Source organism: Rousettus aegyptiacus, unplaced genomic scaffold (assembly GCF_014176215.1).
Source record: "Rousettus aegyptiacus isolate mRouAeg1 unplaced genomic scaffold, mRouAeg1.p scaffold_m13_p_8, whole genome shotgun sequence".
Classification (NCBI taxonomy): domain Eukaryota; kingdom Metazoa; phylum Chordata; class Mammalia; order Chiroptera; family Pteropodidae; genus Rousettus; species Rousettus aegyptiacus.
Window position 1 is genome coordinate 68,853,181 of NW_023416311.1, and position 20,222 is coordinate 68,873,402.

The 20,222-nt window shown below is 39.4% G+C and overlaps 1 protein-coding gene and 1 pseudogene across 1 annotated transcript in view; one reads left to right on the top strand and one right to left on the bottom strand.

Annotated features, from left to right (window-relative positions):
- SV2C (synaptic vesicle glycoprotein 2C) overlaps window positions 1-19,068 on the bottom strand; it is a 163,313-nt gene extending 144,245 nt beyond the window's left edge. Inside the window, exon 1 of the mRNA XM_016137145.2 lies at window positions 18,843-19,068. The gene's annotated coding sequence lies outside the window, so the exon portion shown is untranslated. The remainder of the gene's footprint in view (window positions 1-18,842) is intronic.
- On the top strand, window positions 4,545-4,714 carry LOC118607153 (annotated as a pseudogene).
- Window positions 19,069-20,222: the final 1,154 nt, after the last annotated feature.

The following is a 20,222-nucleotide window of genomic DNA, read 5'->3' on the forward strand; positions in this document are numbered from 1 at the left end:
ACTAATCACATCTGCAAAAACTCTATTTCCAAATAAAGTTATATTCTGAGGTTCTGGAGGGACATGAATTTTGAAAGGACACTATTCGACCTGATACAGGCAAGTTCTGCAAGTGTTGGAAAAACTGCAAACAGAAGTCATGTGGCAACAGGAAGGAACTGTCATGTCTCGGGTAAAAAAGTTTTTCTAAGCCATAACACTCACAAGAACCACATGCAGACAGGCAGCCGTGGGAAGCTCACGAGAAGGAACAAGCACCTTTTTCCTCCTCTAGCCTCTTAGTCTCTCTCTAGTATCTCCTATTGGTAGAGCCTAAAATAGCACCATCTCAGAAATTTAGTTTGCAGTGTCCCACCATCAACATCAAAACAGAATATTAAAAGATTGGTTTGAAACTGAGAGACATCTTAACAATTAGCACAAGGAAGGAATGATAAATCGAGTCAAAAGTTGCTGATAGGTAACAAAAGATGAGAATTGATAACCGTCCACTGGATTTAGCTTCAATTGCTCCATGATCAAAGAAGTTCAGAAAGTGCTATTCCAGGGCTTTTTGTAGGACTGGCCAGGCATTTCAGCACTTTGGCCAGCTCCTTTCCAAAAGCGTGCAGCCCATTTTGACTGACGTTGAAACAGTTAATAGCCACCATATACACAACGCTCACAGTGCTACCCACAGCCACTACATATCCTGTCACTCCCCTCTGCTGAGTTTTATTTTGATGTTTGATGTTTCCTAATTTCAGTAAGAAGTCCATGGATGATTGAAAGCAGGTGCTTATGTTTTCATCTGTTTCTTTGGAGGGTGACAGAAGCAAGTAAAAGTAGTATAAAGAAATTGTGTTGGTAAATCTGGAGCAAACTCAATGCATATTTTAGAGACCTAGATCCATCCTTGATACCTCATTGATACTTTTTGTGGATATTTTCTGCCCTTTTTAAAATTAAAATTTATAAAATGCTAATGTCCTGAATATAAAAACACATAATACATAAAAACAAAGAGGAGACAATATAAAAACAACACTGAACTATGAACGAAGAAGATTGAATTCCAAGACTACCTTTGTCACTAACTAGTTATATAGTTAGGGAGGTGTTTTAACAGCTTTTGGCCTGTTTTGCTTCATCTATTAATTAGAAAGCTGACATAAAAGATCTCAAAAACTGTCAGCTCTTGACTTGTATTACCTAACTACTAAACTAGCAAATTACTACTTTCGTGGTCTATAAAGGGATTGCATTTTTCACAGAAAAGTGACAGTACTCAACAAATTTATAAGCTAATAGGAAACTAAAACACTGAAAATGAAGTTGAAAGAAAACACCACAGTTGCCCATCACTGTTACTTGTTATTTATTTGATATCTGTGACTTTCTCTTCTTTCCTAGAAATTAACCAGTGTGCATAAAATAGTAAAACAGAGCCAGAAAGCACTTAGTGTATTTTGTTGCATTCATCAGTAGTTTGTTCCTTTTTTATTATTGAGTAAATAAACCACGATTTGTTATCCACTCATCAACTGAAAGACATTTGGATTGTTTCCAAGTTTTGGAGATATGAATAAAGCCTACACAAACATTCACATATCGTTTTTTGTGTGAATGTAAGTTTTCATTTCACTTGGGTAAATATCTAGGATGAGGATCAATGGACCATATGGTGAATAGATGCTAAACTTTATAACAAATTGCCAACGTGTTTTCCAAATTACCATTTTGCGTTTCCATCAGCAATGTATAAGATTTTCAAAGGCTCTGCATCTTTGTCAGCACTTAGTATTGTCAGTTTTACTTTATTTTTTATGTTAGTCACTCTAGTGGGTGTAAACCTCTATCTATACCTGTTTTAATCTCCCATAAATGAAAACACCATACAATAAATTTCTATCTGTATCTGAAAAATGTATAACATACACATGTGTAGCTTTAATTTGCATTTCCCTAAAGAAAAATGATGTTGAACATCTTTCTTATGCTCATTTGCCATCTATATATTTTCTATGGTATAGTATCTATTCAAATATCTTGCCCATTTTTTACTGGATTATTTTCTAATTTGTGAGTTTTGAGAATTATTTATGTATTATGCATACAAATTCCTTATTGGATAAAGATTTTGCAAATATTTTCTCTCAATCTAGGATTTGATTGTCATTTTCTTAATAGTGTCTGAAAGGAAGTACTTAATTTTGATAAAGTCACACTTGTCAAGATTTTCTTTATGGACCATACTTTTGATTTCATATTTAAAGAATCTTTGCCTAACCCTAAATCACAAATATTTTCTCTTATATTTTCTTCAGAAGGTTTAAAGTTTTATATTTTACAATTACTTTTATGATCTATTTGGAATTATTTTTTGCATTCAATGTAAGGTATAAATTTAATGTTCTTTCTTTTCTCTCCATTTCTCCCTTTCTCCCTCCCTTCTTTCCTTCCTTTCTTTTTCTTTTTTGGCACTTGGATATCCAAAGATTTGAGTACTATTTGTTAAAAACACTGTTCTTTCTACATTGAATTGCCTTTGCACCTTTGCCAAAAATCAATTGATCATATATGTATAGGTATATTTCTAGAATCTTTACTTTTTTCTATTTCTCTATATGTCTATCCTTTTCCCAATATGACACTTGATTCCTTGATTTCTATAACTTTAAAGTCAATCTTGTCAAGTAATATGAATCCTCCAATTCCTTTTTTGTTTTCAAAGTTGTTCTTGGTATTCTAGTTCCCGTGTCCTTCCATATACACTTCAGAATCAGTTTGTTGATATAAATATATATATATAATTTATATAATTTACATATATTATGTATAATATATATATATATATATTCCATCCAGCTATAATTTTGGGTTAGATGCATTGAATCTGTAGATTACTTTGAGGGAAATGATATCATTATTACATTGTGTGTTCTAATCCATGAACACAATACAATCTCTTTTTAGATAATTTCTTTCTTGTTTTATTATTAGTTTCAGGTATACTGTACATTGGTTAGACATTCATATAGCTTATGAAATGATCCCCCTGATTACTCTATCTTCCCTCTAGTTCTACACATAGACCTTGCATTACTGCTGACTGCATTTCCTATGCCTTGGTCCCTATCCCCGTGACAACCTATCAACTACTAATTTCTATTTCTTTAATCCTTTATTGCTTTCTCCCAGCACCCCGCCTTCCCCTCTGGCCATCACCAGATTTCTTTAATTAGTTCTTTGCAGTTTTCATCATAAAGATGTTACACATATTTTGCTAGATTTACAATTAAGTATTTCTTTTTTTAAGTATTTTTTTGTGTGTACTATTGTAAATGGTACTGTTTTCTTAAATTTGAATTTCCAAATGTTTATCACTAATACATAAGAATATGACTGACTTTTGCATATTAGTTTTAGTAGCTTTTTGTGTAGATTCTTTGTGACTTTTCATGCAGATAACTATATCATCTTTTAATAAAGACAGTTCTCTATTTCTTCCTCTACGCCTTTTATTTCTTCCTTTCTATCTTCATGTCTTTTATTTATTTTTCTTGCTTTACTACTTTGGCTATGGCTTGCAATATAATTTTGAATAGGAATGGTTAAAGCAGATATCCTTGCCTAGTTCCCAGTATTAAGGGGAAAGTATTTAGGTTTTCGTAATTAAGTATTACCTCAGCTGTAAGGTTGTAGGTGCCTTTTAATCTGAGTCTATTGAGAGATTTTTCTAAATCATAAATGGATGCTTAACTTTATCAAATAATATTACTGCATATATTTATTAGATTGTTGACATGATAAATTACATTAATTGATTTTCAAATATTGAAACATCTTTGCATTCCCAGGATAAACTTTGTCACGATGTATTATCCTTTTTATAAATTTCCAGATTCAATTTGCTAGTATATTGCTTATATTTTTGTCTATGTTCATGGAAAATGTTGGTCTGAAGATTTCTTGTAATGTCTTTGTATATTTTTAGTAGTGGGGTAATACTGGTCTCATAAAATGAGTTGGAAAGTGTATTCACCTTCACTATATTCTAGAAGAGCGTAGGTAGAGTCAGTAGTAGTTCTTCCTTAAAAGTTTAGTAGAATTTACCAGAAAACACATTAAAATTTAACTGTACTGATCTCATCGAATTATGAAGATTAAATGAGATAGTGTTTAAAAATAGCCTAGGTACTATTACAAACACCCAGGCAATAATAAATATCTGCTATTATTATTAATCTATTAATCCAAGTTAATATAGGTAGGTAGTATATTGTTAAAAGAGCATATACCTGCCAGGTGAAAAAGCTTATATGCCACAGGCTGACATGAAAACCCATCTAGATTGGTCAGAAGTGGTAATGGTAAAAAAAAAAAAAGAAAAGAAAGAATAAGAAAATAAGATTTAAAGGAAAACTACTTTAATTTATTTTCTACAATCATTATACACTCATTTAAGATATTTAGTGAAGGAGCATTCATGTTTAAAAAGAATTTCAGCATTACACTATTTGAAACACTTTGTTTCATAGTTGCTTTTAAATTCCTATATACCTATCACTTCTCGGCCTTTTGGCTAAGATCAAGTGTAGTAAATTCCTGTATGCCCAAGGAAAATATGTTGCCTTTACTTGAGTCATAAAATTAGGAATGCATTTAGGTGCAGGTGAATAATATAACAAAATTCCTATTTTGTCCACTTTACATTTTAGTGACAAAAAGCCATGAGGACTAAATAAAGACTAGTAAATAATAAATCATAGTTGCTGCAATTTTATAAATCCATTAAACAACATATTAAATATTTAGCAGTTTTGATTATGCATTTTTACATACAGCATAATTTTTTCATATATCCCTATATAGTTTTGCTGACTAACATGATGGAAGGGGTGTGGTGGGAGGCAGAGAGGCATACCAGGAACTGTAACACTGTGTAAATGTCTAATAGTATATTAATGAATCAAACTAATGAGAAGCAAAATCTAGATCTTCCAAATGCTAAGGCTTCACTGGCTATGAACAGAGAGGACTCGGACCTTCGCAGTCCTAGGTTGGTGATAATCTCAGAAGCATTTCAATGAAAGAGACTGCTAAAGTAAGGTCTTGTTTCCTGTTTGATTAATAATTAATATCTATTGAACACTTCTCAGTAAATCTACAAGTAAACAACTAAGCCAAATGATTCTCTGTAATGCTCTTATAGAGTTCTGCAGAATACACAGATTCCCTTGGTGTATGAAGGAAACCTGGGTTTTTAAGCCCTACAGGTATAAAGCCACTATTCATAGCTCTGGGATTCTGAGCAAGTAATGTATGCACTCTGGACATCAGACTTTTCATTTCTAAAATGCATTACCCCCTACTGATTCATCCCCAAAATATTTTTTGAATTATGCTTGGCCTTGTTTTAACCTGCTGGGCCCACAAGGGTGAACCTTCAAGAACCTAGCCCAAGAAATAAGCATTCACCAAAGAGAGTAATTTGTGTTATCAGTGGATAAGAAGACGTACCAGCCACATGTTGGAAAGGCACCTAAATTAGACCTGGGAAGATCAGGCGAGACTTCCCTAAGGAAATTACCTTTAGCTGAGTCCTGAAGGATGAATGGGAATAAGCTAGGTGAGCTGTGAGGTGAAGAGTGAGGTGGAGAGACTTCCAGCAGGAAGAAAGGCCCAGGGGAGGCAGAGGGAGAGCATGGTGCCATCAGGGACCTGAGGGAATTCACTGCAACCCTGGTAAAAATTGTTAATTGATCTTACAGCAATAGGGAGCCACTGGTGATTTTTAATATGAAAATGGATGTGGCCTTTTGTGTTGTACAAATGTATAATGGATTGAAAAAGGACAAAAACTGAAGTCCAAAGGGCCTGTTAGGAAGTTGTTGCATTATTCCAAATGAGAAATGCAGGTGGTCTGGATGCAGAGTAAAAAAAAAAATAAATAGCAAGCACCTAGAAGGATGACTGTTGTGTGCTGGGAACCCAGTAAGTGTTAGCTGCTTTCTTTCTTCTTCTCTTGTAATCTGTCCCTTTGTTTTAAAAGGGACTTTTCAAATGTTCTAGTAGCCATACAGGTAAAATCCCTTTCCAATGAATAAATTTTAAAAGAAATGTTCTTCATAGCAGATACTTTTGTATGTCAACAGGAAAGAAATGCATTCTATTTCACCTCTATTTTTAGCTGTCTAGGAATGAGATTTCTAATAAATGTTGATGTAAATGAATTTCGTTGCAACAAAATTGTTACTGTGTCTTAATTATAAGTTTTATCACTAATATTAGCAGTCACTCTTGTCACTGAGATCACATCGACTGTTTTACTGTCTTTGTAGAGTTTAAACACTATTTTAAAATTATTTTGATAGCTTCATCTTTATTTGTTGAGTATTTCTCTCCTCCCTTTCTTGAATGTAAGCTCCATGAGAATAGGAACTTTATCTGTCTTGTTTTCGTTCTGCCTACAGTAGCTGGGAACAGTGCCTAGCACTTATTAGAGGCACAATAACTATGTGCAGGCTTACCGATTCACAGAATGAAAGAAGAATGGGCATCTGCTTATTTGAAGTAATTGAAACTGGCCATTCCTAGCTGTTATCTCTATCTCAAGTCTCTCTGCACTCTCAGTCACCGCATACCTGATTTCAAATTCATCTCTTTAAATGTGCGGTTCTGATAAAGACAATCCCTTGCCATCAAACCAAACAGCTGTATTTGACCTTCAAGGATTCCCATCCACCCTTGCAGTTCATTCTCCCACCACTCTCACATTCCAGTCTTCACATTGCCTCTCTCTCAGATCAACAGAACCACTTGCCACCCACCAACTGCATCTCCATCTCTACCTCAATCACCCTGCATCTCCCTGTCTACTATCTGCCCATCATGGTTTATTTTGAATATGATTGCTTTTGAAGTTTTTCTTTATTCCTTATGTCAGTGATCCTCAACTGGGGTGATTTTGTATTTTCTCTACTCTACCCTAGGGGTATTTGGCAATGTTTGGAGATATTTTTGGGTGTTGACAACTGGAGGATAAAATACTACTGGCAACTAGTGGGTAGAGGCCAGAGATGCTGTTAACCATCCTGCAATGCACAGCACTACCCCCCACCCCCACAATAAAGAATTATCTGGCCCAATTGCCAATAGTGTTGAGGTTGAGAAACACTGCCTTAAGTAAATGTCTTAACCACCATAAAATTTTGGATTGCTTATTACTGAACTCCCACTCTTTGTTTTATAGTACATATATTTAAGCTGTTTGAGTTATCCCTCATAGATCTGTATACTTAAGGTCCCAGGCTATAACCCGACCATCTCATTTTTCCTAATGAGCATAGCCTATTCCTTGCACAAGGGAGATAATTGATTTGTTGATTGAAATTGAATTAAAATTTCTCCTTTATTTAAAAGAATATTCTATTTTCTATTTAAGTCTATTTTATCTTGTTTCCTGTTAAGAAATAGTAAGCACCATCTTTTGTGATTTAACCTTTAAATACCTCAAGACTGTTATTAAATAACTTATCTATCTTCTTATCTCCAGATAAATTTGACTACCTTTTATGATCCCACAGAAAAGTGTGCCATTTAATGGCAAAAACTAGTACTAAATTAGATTAAAGGTAGTTTTGATGCTAGTTTTCATTACATATTATGAAGCTGCATTTATTTCATTTTGCACATCTGTAGCTTTCGAGCTAATGAACAAACAATAGCCAGTCTTAACCCCCAGTTGATTAAAGGTGGCTTTACATGAATCGAGACTAAATAATAAATGCCACGCTTTACCTAAAGCTCCTCTTTTTCTAATTATGTTAATATTTAACAGTTAATAAACATTTGCTAATTTTATAGTTAATTGACATTACAAATATTTGCCGAACATTTTACAAATAAAATATTATAGCCAATTGACTGACAGGGGTGTACATTTAGACACTTTTGGCACATTTCAAAAATTCAACTAAGAGCCAAAATCCACATCTGACCACTAGCTCCCCATTTTAGCTCTTCTGAGACAAGAGAAATCTATCAGCCTAAGGATTATACACACATAGACACACGCTAGTTCTTAGAACGAAATGTGGAATTTTGAATGAAATTCAGATTGGGTAAAAAGAAGTTAAATCTAATACGATCAGAAAGGATCATCATAAACCACTCTCACCATTACTAGAAGCTGAACTCTCTTGAGTATTAACTCAAATGGCCTTCAGGCTGAGGACAAAGATTGCGGCCACCTGAGAAGCTGTTACACTGAGAAGCTAGGCATCTTGATTCACAAGGCTGTCAAAGGAACAGTGAAAAACAATTAAGAAAGAGAATTTTGTGTTGTCATATGTCAGTCAGACCAAAAATCAGTGATTAGTTATCCTTTGACGGAGGGAGCAAACCCCTCCAAGCAGAAACGCACAATGCAATCAGAAGACCTTCAGAAGGCACTTACCACTGTCATGGTTTCCTGAGATGTAACAACCCATCAGTACCAGCAAGAGGAAATAAAGACAAGACACATACACATGCACTCACACATACCAGCAAAAGAAAGTGCTAACATTGCCAGCAGGAAGCGAGGCAGAAGAAACTTCAGAAACATCCCTGGGAACCCCAAGAACTCAGGTACACACTTTATTGCACTTTAATCTCATGCAAAGATAGTTCATAATCTGATTTTTAAAAAAGTTGTAGTATCCAATTTCAAAATCATCTACTAAGTAAAAATAATTTCTAAGCCAGTAATTGCATATAGCATGAACTGTGATGTTCAATCTTATTTAGGAGCTTTATTAAATGGAATATGATGCTACTGCAAGTGTTTAATGTGATAATCAGCATAGCAGCTGTGTAATATGGTAATAATTAGGGAGTACATAATACCAAAAAATTGGGAGAAACTGAATTAGTTCTCCATTGCAGAATATCTCTTTAATCTTGGCGCAGGCCCTATCAGTCTACATTTTAGGCAGAGCTCAAATGCCTCCTAATCTTCCATGGCCAGTAGATTTTGTTGGTGTCAGTCCTTAAGGAAAATCATGTGATTCTCCTGATGTTAGATAAAACTGTAGGTATAAGATGGCCTATATTCCTAAGTCTCACATTCAATTATATTATCAATGGCTTTTCTCCTTAGGCTTGCTGGGAAGTGGATATTAACCTTTATAGGTTTGGATTTTTTTTTTTTTGTATTCACTGTCTTTGAATATAATCAAAAGTTCTTGTTTGCACACATCTGTATCCAGGTATGATCATTACATTTTCAGGTTCATAGTAATGAATATTTATATTTATTTATCTATGATGTATTTATCTATATGAAGCAAGCTCTGCCCCAACAACAAAGTCTTCTGCACATCATATACAAAGAGTGTGTGCCCTTATCAATACTCCAACTTTACATTAAAAGGCACACAGAGCAGCATGTATTATTAAATCCTGGGTCACTCTTTCACTGTCTTCTCATTTATTCTTTCTGAATTACCCTTACAGCATTTTCAGTTGATATGAAAATATTCATATCCTTGAACTACAGGCCAAGATAGGTCACCAAGGTTTTACTCCCTCTTTTGTCAGAGTCTCTTCTGGAAGCAATTCAGAGAGCTCCCACCCTCATGCACAGAAGACTCTGGCAGGAGAATCCCATAGGGAACACTGTTGAGCAGTGACTTCAGAGAATAACAGGATTTTAAAAACAGGTTAGAAAGAACCATCTCCCTCACTTGTTGGAGCAGCCGTCTTTGAACACACCTGTTTGTTTCTTCTCTCTGTAAATTTCCCCTGTACTCACCCGCCACTAATCAAGATTAGAGCAGCATGGTAAACCTCAGTGCCTTCACAGCCCAGATCTCCAGAATGCTTAGATTTGGGGTGAGCCTCAGAAGTAGAAGTATGATAAAGGCTTGTGTATTCTCTACAGACACACCATTTTGGTAGGCAGGTCCAGCTCACACTCTGCCTCCTTTCACAATCACTGCTAGAGAGGAGTAATGTGGCAATAGTCACAGAAAAAGCATTGGCCCTTCAGATACAATGCCACGATGGAGAGCCCTTTCTGTGTTACAACCTGTCCCTGCTCACCCCCAAATAGAAATTAGCTTACTAAACATGGTGCTAAAATTTAGAGAATTTAGAGCAACCTAACATTACCTACTAATAACATATTTTCGCAATGCCTTACTAAATAATTTTCATAGATAAAATAACCTACCTGCACACATAAATTTAAAATATCTGCGTAATACCTTAACAATAAGAATAGAATAATAATAATTTATGTTTTAAAATATGTAATGTTCCAGTTAACAACTCTAGAATACAAAATGAAGACTTGAGAGGCTTGCTTCTGAATGAAGAATAACCATGAATGCAACAAACACCAATGTAGACAAATATAGGTGAGCTTATTAGTAACTTAAATATCTCAAGTGTTTGTTACCACTGCTGATGTAATTTTTGGAAATGATGAACAACTCTTGGTAAGATTTTAAACAAAACAAAATATAAACTCCCCTATAAGTAGTTTCATTACTGGAAAGTACATTATATAAAAAAGTTATGCAAAAAATGCTTGTATGTATATATAAAACAGAAAAAAATCTAGGCTTAAATTGTTAGAAACAAAATTTTCACCTAAATCGATGTCTCATGGGACACTGGAGAGTTGTGCAGTGTGTGAGGTAATGCTTTGTTATGTGAACCGTTCTGTATACATTATACATCTTTGATTAATGAAATGTGGACTGAAGGGATAGTGCGCTAGTTCTGAGCCTACGCTTAAGAGGCATCACTAGTTTCCACTCACCTTTCTTATACTTCTGCAATCTTAAAGCAAAAAAGTATGAACCGTGTAGCCAATTATTCCAAACAGGATTAAAAACCTGAACCTAATCAGTAAATTAGAAAAAACCCAGCAAACTCAACCTAGAACATGCAGTCCCCAGCCAATGCATAGATGCATGAGTGTAAGTTATCATTGCTTTAAGTTACTAACTTTTGGAGTGGCTGGTTAGCCAGCATGATATAGCAATAAATGTCTGACAAATGCTTGCCCACCTGGCATAGGGGAGGCAAGCATGGTTAAAGGAGGAATAGAAAAGTCAATGAGAAGTTTATGATGTTGGACAGGGATAGATATTGGCTGGTGGGGGTGGGAGGGAAGGAATGGATGGGATCCAGGGAAAAGGTAAAAGTTAACCAGTGCTATATAAACACAGTGCTCAGTCACTAGCCATATGGGTTGCTGAGATTTAGAAGAGCCCTCCAACAAACCACATCAGTATGTGTTTCATGAGTGCACTCCCTTCTACAATCACCTTAAAGGATAGCATGTGAAAAGTCTGTCATATCCTGACAAATTCATGAAAAGGCAGGCAGAGTAGTAATAAGAATTGATTAAGGCCCATGTTGTCATAAAATAAAACTCCTAGCATCAAAATTTATATAATGTTTCATTTATACTTGCAGATTATAAACACATGTAGTATTAAACCAGTAGACCCAGAGTAAGCCCATGAGTATTTCATTTTTACCAACATTTTCACTTTCAAAGAAATTGGTGTCTTCAACAAACCTGGCTTCTATCATTTAGATATTTTTAATATTAATTATCTGTAATTCTATCTGGTAATAATGTTCTGATACTTTTAGGGTTGTTAGTCAATGATAAATAAAAGAAATAATTAGTTTTAAAAAACTTGGATATAACCACAGGAAATTATTCCATGTTCAAATGACATAGGAATGCATCTTAAATAATTCATACACATTTTTAAAGATTTTCAAATAAGCCACACAACTCTCAAGTTCTAGATCTGTACAAAAAATTGAGCATCTAAGTATCCAAAACAATGAAGAAAACATGTAATTTGATACAAGAATCACAGAGTTCACAAAATGAAAGACAAACCCGTGATTATAAATAACTATGCAATAACTTTGACAACCTGGATAAAAATTGACAAATTTATTTTTTAAAAATGCAGCTTACCAAAATTGACATAAGAAGCAGAAACTCTGGGAGCCTTTATCCATGAAAAAGAAATGATTTTGTAACTAATCAGAGACTTAAAAGCATTAAATAAAATTCTGTACACATTCATAAGAAATTTTAGCAAATCAAAAACAGAAACTTATTCAAGTTGATAAAAGTAAAGGCAAATGACAGAATTGCTTAAGCTGAAGGACTTAGGCTAAGGTCACAAAAAGCGTTCTCCTGCAGCCCAGAGGCATGTGGAATAAATTAAGGATATTTTCTCTGCCCCTGGTACTTTATGAATTGGAAGTTTGTGCATCTAGAGACAGCATCCTAGGCAAAGTCATGTCCATTAGGAGGGGTAAGGCTCTGCCAAGCAGTTTTCCCAGATGGTGGGCAGGAAAAAAAATGGGCAAACAAGACAGGAAGAGCTTTGTTAGGCATCACCAGAGGACTGAAGTCTGGAGATTGGAAGGAGATTATGACAGGATAGGACATGCAAGGGGTTTCTGGGGTGCTGGGTATAATCTCTTTCAGAATCTGAATGTTGTTTAAAGAGATGTGTTCAGTTTGTGAAAATCAATTGAGGTATACCCTTTTAATAAGTGTACTTTTTTATCTCTGTATTTTTCAATTATAAAGGTTTAAAAATTATGTAAAATATTTTCAACCCTATTTATCCAGCACCAAGAGTTACAAAGATCTCAGTCACCTGAGGTTCAAGGCATTCAGAAATAGCAGGGAAATACATGTAGAGAGGCTATGAAGACAAAGCCTGAGTAGCACCCCTACAGTGATGGCTGCAAGAGGAGACAGAGAAAGGGAACCAAGTTATGCCATGGAGGGTCATAAATTTTAAACTGAGGCTTGAAGCACAGATGGGAGCCCTTCCCATAGACAAATGAGTGGAGGAGGGTAAATGGTGGTAGGGAGGACATTCCAGGCCCATTGGAAGATAAAAGATGGTCAGTCTCCAATCTCATCAAATACACGGTCATAGCAGAATGAAAAATGTCCCTAAAAGCAAAATATTCTGAGCAGTAATACAGGTTTTTGACAGCTATTGAACGCATAAGATTTATTGAGAACGGGGTGGGTGTGTGTGTGTGTGGGGGGGAAGGTCCTCTGCTTTAATAATGTAAGTCTGCGAAGAGCCGTTCTTCTCAAGGGCCATTACACTTAATGTTTATAATTGGGTTCCTTTTTTTCGTTTCGAATGAAAATAGCTTTATTGAGTACCAGAGTAATTCATATTCTCATGACTTTAGTTACCTTACCTATATTATGAACTAGAAAAGTATCCATGGGAAAAACTGGCACTGTTTTTTAGTCACTAAAACATTAATATTTAGACATTTTTGAGAAATAGCATCATAGGGACCTCTTGAAATTACTTTTTACCACATTTACTGGTAGCTTAATTACAACAGTAATATGTATGTACTGGAGAGAACTCAAACGATTCAGAAATACATAAAGTAGAAAGTGTAAGGTTATCTCCATCTTGGTCCCAAAAGATAACTGCGTGGTCTTGATCCTCCTAGATTTTTAAAAATACCTTAATTTTTTAAAAATAGAGACACACCACATGTTCTGATCATTAAATTGTTATATTTTAAACCAATAAGATACCTTAAAAACACTTCCTGTTAATTATACATAGGTTTACCTCATTTGTTTCAATGGCTTTAGATGAATCGTAATTGATCTGAACATCCTCTGACGGACATTAAGGATGTTTCTGACTTTGTACTACTGTGAATAATGATGCAATAAACATGCTGTGCAAAATTCTGATAATTTATCTTAATATCGTGATACCTCTGAATATGTTTGGAAGGGAAAGACAAAGAAGTCTCCCAGGAAAGGGCTCACACCAAGTGAAAGATGATTTGAGACCTACTATTTATGGTCCTAGGACAATGGGCTGGCATCGGAGGGGAAAACTGATTATAAATACAGGACATTATGTCACTTAAGTGTCCTCTCACCAGCCTCCATGCAGTCACACATCCTCTAAGCTCTCCAGGGACATGAAGAGCACACGGTGGCATCAGCAGATTTGACGATAGTGAAGCCAGGGACTCCAGGCAGTAGGAGGCAGGTTTGGCAGCAGTGCAGGGAAAGGGGATGAGGACTGTGGGGTGGGTCCCTGAGGACTCAAAGGAATTTGCAGCAGGCTGGGAATCGATAACTGGGGTAGGAATAGAACCAGAAAAATGATTGTGGATTCTGTTGTGGATCTGTAGTTCTACCTCCACACTGATAACGGCCACAGGAAACCCAGGCTGCAGATTTAATTGAATACTTTAAAAAATAATCTTTATACTTAAGTGACTCATGTTCAATGCAGTTCATGTGTCTAATGTGCATTAACTGGGGCATGCTGTCATGTGTTGTAAGGAATAACATTATGAGGGCAAATATGAGAATGGCCCCACGGAATTATTAAAATGTCACTTCCCAAAGACAAAAACACAAACATGTAAAATGGAAGAAAGAAAAAATGATTTACTTACCACTACTAAAAAGTAGTATTAAAATTAATATTTTTAAACAGGTTAGTCAAAGCCTGAGATGATAAAGTGGGTCACCTTCTCTACCCACTGCCAAAATGCACAGCTATTCCCTGCTGCAGAGGCTCTCATGTTACATGACTCAGCTAGGTAATACAAAGCAAAGATCAAGTATCTCAATGAATATTAAAGAAAACAACATAGCTTAGAAGATCCATGTGTTCTGGGTCTGGGCCACACTGCCTACCTACTTCAAGAGCTCCTGCAAGTCTGGTCCCTTAATAATGATACTTAATCCACTTGGCAGGTTGCTAAACAGCATATTTTGGGCCCACCCACAAAACTACTCAGAATGTCTAGGATGGGGCTCAGAAATCTCCATTTGAACAAGCTCACCAGGAAAATGTGATACACTATTTGAGAAGCACTGGTTTTTCTGGCTATTCTAGGATTCTAATTCATAATATTTTCAAATAGTGGCAAAAGACATGAGAAAGCATTTGGTTTAATTTGTCATAAATCTCACTGTGCTCTTAAATTGTAAGAGGGCCCAAGTGCTATGAGAAGACTAAAGCCCATCAATATGGTTTTCGTGTCTGGTATTAATCATTTATGTTACATATTGTCCATGGCAAAAGATATAGCAGGCATGGTACGCATCAGGTGATCAACAGATTTCAAATGTTGTCAGGTTAAATTGACTTGAATATCTGTTGTACATTAAGCTGAGATTATTATTTTTCAAATTTTGTCTTTTGAAAATGTATTAATTAATGTTCCCAATAGCATAATACAAAAACACCATTTACTCCACAAAAACACCATTTAGCCTATAGCTCCATGTAAAATTTCAGTGAGTTAAAAACACTTCTTATATTTTACTTATAGGCAAAGTTTAAATTTAAAATAAAACTCATCATGTATTTCTGCATTTCATGAAGGGGAGAAATATTAGAACCAGAAAGGACCAAACCTTCTAAATCTACCTTCGCCATTTACTTTATTTTGTTCAACTCTTCTCAACAGGGGAGCCATCATGATCTGCAACTACTACAAATTGTCCCTAATTAAGAGAAGTATCCATGATAAAACTAAATGGTGTCTCTATATCTCATTAAGAATTTCTAGAAAGAATTAAAATAGTAATTTCTTTCTCCCATTGATATACTCTCAGCTGTCTCAAATAAAGAAGCTCCAAATTCCATCTACTACAACATTTTACACTGGTTGCTCAACAGGGTTGGAGTTGAAAAGGCAAAATGAAAATATTTTAGCAATGTTGTACCCAAACTGCACACAGCTGGGGGGCTGCCTCTCCTAGGTTTATTGAAATGATGAGTTTGTATGAAATTGGCCATGATATACATGCTTAAACCATGGGTGAGACAGAAATTTCAGTAACATGGAACCAAGACACATACTGGTGAATCCTAGGTTTTCCCGTAATACAGCCTCATAGAATAAAAAGGGCTTTTTAATTTACACTACTCATAGAAATCGACCATTATGTATGAGTAACATGAATAACAACAGAGTGAGCTGGCATTTTAACAAATCAAATGTTTTTATTCATGAACTATGTCAACAAGCTTACCTCAGAGTAAGAGTTAATATCCCTAATTATAGGAAATGGATTTTCTGGTACTTGGAGTCACGTGATATAATTCACATTATGATGCCCTTTGTGGTAATCTTCTCAAGGGTAAAACTAGCATCCTGTTCTCTGAGGCAGCTTGCACACTTAAGGAATATTATAGAGTTAATAATGAATAAAATTTTCTCCTAAAAGCTCTTAGGCTAGCTAGTCTGTTGCTCAGACCGGCGAAGCTACTTTTACTGTCATCAGGTCATAAAAAATATATTTGATTTCTCTGCTGCATCAACAAAATATTTAGATGTGATCAGAGCTTTTCTTTTCCCTTACTTCTCCAGACAGCAGGTAATGACATTTGATTTTATATTAGACTGAGGAAAAGTCTATTGTCTGCATTCACTAAAACTGGAGGCCAAATTTCCTTAAAAGGAACAGTGTTGAGGAAAGCCTCTAGAATTTTTTTAAAAGATACAATTGTTTTCTTCCTCCTTAGGGTTTTGTTTCATAATATTCATAGAGACTTTGTATGCCCAAAGCTCTCTGAAACCACCTCTTTTGTCCTCAAAACAACTTTGTAATAAGAGTTAGTCTGAGCTATTTTTCACATTTCTCAAATATTCAGGATGAACCCGAGGGTTAGTTACTTGTCCAAGGTGACACAACATAAAACTTGAAAAGTGGGCACTAGAATCTTTGTCTCCAGCTCCCTGATAACTGCTTTTCTTCCTTTCTTCTCTCCTCCTCCCTCCGTTCGCTCCTTCTGCCACAGATAACTGCAGATTTAGGCTCACTGAGTAAGGCCAATAGAAAAACCTTTGCCATTAGGTTTCCAGAAAGTGGGATATTTTAAATAGGATGATGATGATGATGATGATGATGATGATACAATGAAATGCGGATTGGGCTTTTTTTCCTATCAGGAAATGATTCATAGTACTGTTTTTAACACACATTTTTACGTTATAAAGGAAGAATGCGGCACATTGTTTTATAAGCCATTCTCGAGTGCCCCTTAGAGGCCAGGCCTCCTGACAAAACTGAAGAATGGTGAAGAAATGCGTTGGCTCTACAGAATCCCCCGAACCTCAGCATCGAACCTTTCACATGAAAACTTGCCGCGAGCACGAGGCCCTTCAGAATTTGCCACTGAAAATGAGTGAACACCAGAGATTAACGCCAAATTCTCCTCTAAGATTAAGGATAAGAATTAAATGGAAACAACTTTCTCGGCGCTGTCAGTCAGCTAAGTATGCAGTAAGGGGACCCAGCGAGGGATGACACCATTCGGGCATTCCTGTCTTGGGGTCTTAAAAGATGCCCCATCCTTTCGGTCCCCCGGGGAGCGCCAGGCCACTGGGGCGTCTTCCCGGCACTGCGGCGCACTGCGGTGCCGCTAGCCCGCCGGCAGCCCCAGTCCTGCCGGGCTTTCCTCGCCGCCGCCGCCGCCGCCGCTGCAGTGGGTCCGCCCCCGCCGCCCCGTGGGGTCGGCGCGGTGCGCTGCGGGGCATTCATCACCCGAGAGCTTCTGACGCACACACGCGCCCTCCCAGACGGAGACTCCGCGGCTTACCCTCCACCCCTACCCCCGCCCGCCCCTCGTGGGTCTGCATTTGCATCACTTGCACACGTAGCGAGTGACGCGAGCGTCCCCCCTCTCCCCCTCCCCCGCTAGGGCCATCCAGGCGGCACCTCCAACCTCCAAGACTCAGCCCCTCCCACTCCGCCCCCGGCTCGCCCACACAATTGGTCTGGGTAGTGCATCTGCGGCTGGGTGCCCAACGCCCCATGCCAAGTTCATCACCATATTCCGCAGTCCTCGTGGGCCCAGTCGGGGCGCTTCCCGCGACACGCTGGAGAAAAGTCTTCCCAGTTCTAGAACCCGGGAGGAAGGGAAAGAGCCCTCCAAGAGAAAGGGTCAAATGGGTTTAGGTGATCGCCTCCACAGCCCTCACCACCACCTGGAATTATCTCGGGAGTTTGTCTACAGGTGACAGTCTTTCTCCGCCACTGAGCCTCCTGCCAATCCGGCTCCTCAGCCGCACCTGGCGCACAGTAGGCACTCGTAGGGTTTTGCCGAATGCGGGCGCACAGTAGCGAAGTACAAGCACTTACAAACAGCCACAGGCCCCCGGGTTTCCTTCTCTCCATCCCTCCCTTGCTCTCGCGCAGACACTAACAGGAGCTTCCGGGACTTAGATGGAATAGTTTTTAAATTCCCCCGTGTTTCTTTTAGGCTCCAGCAGCGCCTACTGCGGCTGTCTCTGCTCTTCCGCGACCAACACATCTGTGGAGGGATCCCCGCGGAAAAGTTAAGACCAAAGCTGGGTTGGACGTACTGGTCCCACGCCCCGCCGGGGCTTCCGAACTGCTTGTTTGAAATCAGCATCCCGCATATCCGTCGAACCACTCAAGCAAAGGATCGTAGAGGTCCCCGCAGAAGGGAGTGGCTCCCGCATCCTAGCGGCTGCCCACCCTCTTCCCCGGTGAATCCCGCATAGAATAAGCCCGTATCCCCTGACCTACTCTGGGCAATTGAGAGTCACTCCATTTGCTATACCCCGAATCCCCCCCAGTCCCGCTTCAGCAAACGCGCCCAGGCGGGCAGCATTTGGCACCGATAACTGCTTCCCCGGGGGCAGACGGGGCAAAGTTGAGGTTCTCTGCACGGCTGCAAAAAGTTCCCCAGCTGCAGCGCCTGGCCTCCGTGTCCCGCAGGAAAATTAAGCAGAGGCGAGAAATCCCGCCACCGTTGCCGGGGTCCCTCACTCACCGCTCCAACCGCCGGCGACCCCTGCCTTGGGTGCTGTCAGCGCTGCAGCCGCTGCTGTGCGGGCGTCGCTCTAGCTCGCTTCCCGGGGCCGCCTCTGTCTGCCACTCTCTCCTGCAGAGAGCAGAGTGGTGACTCTTCCAAGCGTGTCAGCGGCGAGAGGAGGGGCGGGAAAGTGGCTCCGGGCTTGCAAGCCGCGGTCCTCCTCTCCCTCCTCCGCCTGCGCCTCCTCCCCCGGTGCTGCAGTGCCGGGCGGCGGCGTGGCGAGAGTACGAGCCGTGCGCTGGGCGGGAGTCACGGCGCGCGGGGGAGGCGGGAGCCGCGCATCAGTTGGTGCTGGGCAGGCAGACGCGCTCCGGGAAGTCGGGGTGCTGAGGCGCTGCTGCTGCGCGGTTTGAGGAGAGCAGGGGCACCCCTAAGTGGCAAGTACTTTGGGAGGAGTCAGGGCTGTGGGCTCCGAGTTGGTGACAGAGTACAAGAAAGGGGCACTAGTACTTAGTGTGACTATGCTTTGCGTACCTGGGGGCGGCGCCCCAAATCTGGTACCGCGAGGCAAGGAATTCTGAGTGATGAACCTGGCTGGTGCCAGGGAAAAGGTTTGCCTCCTGTTTCTGAGCCTGGGACTGACCTGTTAACTTTGACTCGGCTTCCAGGAAGACGCCAGGCAGGGCTAGGTTGACCATTCTCCCCCCACCGTACTCCCGCGCTGGCATAAAAGTCGAGGGGAAGCTTGGGGTGCCAATAGGCGCAAACAGGAGGAAACTTTGCCATGTGTCTGAGGTCTCTTCTATGCCAGGTAGGGGCAGACAGCTGGACTCACAGGCAGACAGACATAGGAAGCGGCCCTTTGGGGGAGAGGGGAGGACTGACGAGTGTGTGTGTGTGTGTGTTTTAAACAGGAAGTTTGCTTATATTCTCAGAAACACTTCGCCCCCTGGCGTGCTGGAGACCCCAATTCTAGCTTCCTCGTTCTAAAGCGACTGGACCTGGCTTCTCGGGAGAACCCTGCCCCCGCGAGGCCGCACCCAAGGTGGCGCGGCTTCCCCGCCGCCGCATTGGAGGGCGTAGCCCTCTGCGGGCTTGGAGCTGCCTCCCTTTCCTCTCCTTCATCCTCCACCCCCGCCTCCCACGCTGCCATATAGACGCTGGTGTTTCTCAAGTCCCTGACCCTGCCAGCTCTGGCCTCACACGGAATTCATACGGGGTGGGAAGTGGCCACATAGGCAGGTGCCTTCCCTGTAGTTACTGCTCAAGCGACGGGTGACCCAAAGCGAGACCGAGGGCATCGCTCTTGAGGGCTGCAGTGGGTGGAACGAACACACACACACACACACACACACACACACGTCTGTGCGTCAGTGTGTTCTATTTGTGTAAATATGC